Genomic DNA, 2,786 nt, shown 5'->3' with positions numbered 1-2,786 from the left:
CCTCGTGCACTCCGGATGTGTTTGAGCCGCAAACACAGGACGCGCACTCGCTACTTTTATTGCCCAGTAGGTAGAAGAAGCGTCATCTCTTTTCCCGTGCTGTCAAGTGTTGGGGGAAGAGCGGCCTCCTCTCCCCCAGCGTGTTGTTGAATTTTGGACGAGGAGAATGTTGGTAATCCAAATAAAGGCTGGAGTTGATGAACAGTTCCTTCGAAGCTTTTCATAACAGAATATTCCGGGCGCCCACGAATTACAGACAATGGCTGCGCGTCACGAGTGCGAAGCAGGAAGAGATTCACATCATTTTTATACCATCAGAAGGGTGGTACCGAGGCACAAATTGTGATATCATAACTTTTGTTTCTCCTCAACCGATTCTCAGCTTGGCGCATTCCAAAGTTTGTGCGTCTTCAGGAGGGAGTATTCCAATTCTAGGTGATGATTTTTTACAAGGACACCAAGCTACACTGCGGGCATGGGAAAGTTATACAGCATGACGAAATATGAGCAGAATACAGACTTCACAAGATAAAGTCGCGCTCTCGGTTGCTATGATGACATGACTTTTGCGCTTTTAGTCTTCAAGTAATGATGTAACGTACAGATTAAAACGTGTTTGACCGTATTCGATTTGGAAGAGAAAACGGGCCCCGTCTTCGAAATTTTCAATTTCTATACGCGGGTGCTCGCAAGGGAGGCCCGGGATGACAAAATGAGGAAGTCGCCTTGCGAGCGGATGCCATATGATATTAATGTCGAGGCACGCTGCTTTTAACCTGGCAGCCACAGGGTATCAATCACTCGCCCGACAGTCCTTTCGTCTGACAAATATGCTCTCATTGGCCAGACAGGCGAGCTCACGGCCTCCAAAGTCTACCTGTCAAAGATACACTTCCTATTAATTATTCAGTCCCGTGCGCGCCGATGATACCTGGCACGATTCTCAGTGCTGCTCAAGGCCCCAAAGTCGTCGCCAACCGCTTACATGAGCTTTGCGCGAGAGAGGCTTTGCGTGCATTCTCGACGGACATGAATTTCTCGAAATGAACGAGCGCCAACATAACCAAAGTTACCATTTAGCAAGCTCATTGGAGCAATAGCATCCGTCTTTAATTGTCCAATTGTTTCAGCGGTGTGGAACAGAGAGCGCAGAGCCGGTTAATCCGCTGTTACCAGACAACCACTGGCCACCATGCTTTCACAGAGTTAATTCCTCTTTTTTCAATCCCATAAAGGGGGGGGGGGGTTGAGTGGCTTGGGAGGAAACAGGCAGGAAGGGAAAGGGGAAGGATACACGATGCATTTACTGGATGTGGGGAAAATGGTAGTTGTGAAACTAGTTGGGGGGAAAAAAATTAACTTCTTAAAAAAAATCAGTTTCCACCGCCAGAATGGAAATGTCAAGTATCAAGTGTCAAGTACAACTTTATTGTCACATGTGCTTTATGTGCAACATACAGCAACAGATGAAAATTTCTTCCCTCTCAAGACAACATACAACATGACGCCGGTTCAAACTTGCCACAAAATGTTCAAACATTTTTTTCCCATTAGTAATTCTCGAGGCAAACGCACAAACCAGTTACCTCCCAATATGCCAGACATCTGGAGGACGGTTTTGATGAAAATACTGTCACGTCCAATTATGGAGTACAAATTTGCATTTGTGAACTCATTCTACGTTTCGGGTCTACATGAAGTCAAGGAAGCTTTGATGTCAAAGAATGTTTTTGAAACTGGACTGTTTCATGTTTTCGATATGTGTGCTGTTGTGTGATTTGATGAGATTTTTTTTTTCTTGGTGTTAGAATACCAAAAATGAGGCAGCAGATATGTTTGTTGATGCTTTAAACTGCGTCGTTAGTGTTGTTACTTGTATCCCTTCCATTTTCGTAGGTGTTTTTTTTTTTTAATCTAAGTCCTGAATGTGTTTCTACTTCACCTGCTCCTGTGATGTATTTTTTTATGTTAATTTTTTTTGGAGTGAACTTTGTTCAAGAACGTATTAACCGTGAACCTCCTAATTTTATCTGAAATAATAATTCGTACTTTAAATGTCCTTAACAGCAAGATGAGGGGGAACGGATCGAACTTATGGCGGCGTGTTCGTGACTCGGCTATCAACGCAGATGGTAAAAGAACGTCGACTGCAAAATGGCAGCGGCGTCAAGTGGAAATTCGCGCAATTGGGCAATTGCAACCACTCGGCTGGCTGTGGCGACTGGAACGTCAACAACCATTTGAAGGCTTGACGATCGTTCGCGGAAAAAACGTCTTTCGTTTGTCCCACCCTCCTTGAATACAACGCGAACGGCGCGCGAAGTCACGTGAGATGCCGGCCTCAAAAACGCAGTGACGCGCTCGAGTGCAGTCACCGTGGCGGTGTCTGACGTCCAGCCTGGTCTCGGACTCCCGTCGGCTGCGAGTAAAGCCCACCACCGCCGTCGCTCCGAGGCGGACAAGATGAACGGAACGCGGCGCGCGGGCGGGGGGGCGGAGGTTTTGCTTTTCCCGCAGATGCGCGCAACCGGGATGAGACTCGCTGGATTCCATTGTTAAAGGGGGACCGTTCAAGCGTTTTCGCCCCCCGTCGCTCTCTCTGCGTGCGGCTGCCAGGCGAGAACCTTCTCGCCCGTCATCCTTGCTACGTCTCTCGTCTACGTTTTGGCAAGAGCAACTCGGACAAGAGCGGTTAAAAACAAGGGCGAGCATCCGAGCGGCTCGCTTCGGGAGGCGGCGGTGTTTTGCCGGAGACCGGGAGAGGGAGGCGTTGCAGCAGGGGGGGC

This window comes from Hippocampus comes, unplaced genomic scaffold, assembly GCF_001891065.2.
Source record: "Hippocampus comes isolate QL1 unplaced genomic scaffold, H_comes_QL1_v1.1 scaffold307, whole genome shotgun sequence".
Taxonomy (NCBI): Eukaryota; Metazoa; Chordata; class Actinopteri; order Syngnathiformes; family Syngnathidae; genus Hippocampus; species Hippocampus comes.
Note: the sequence above shows the minus strand (reverse complement) of the source record.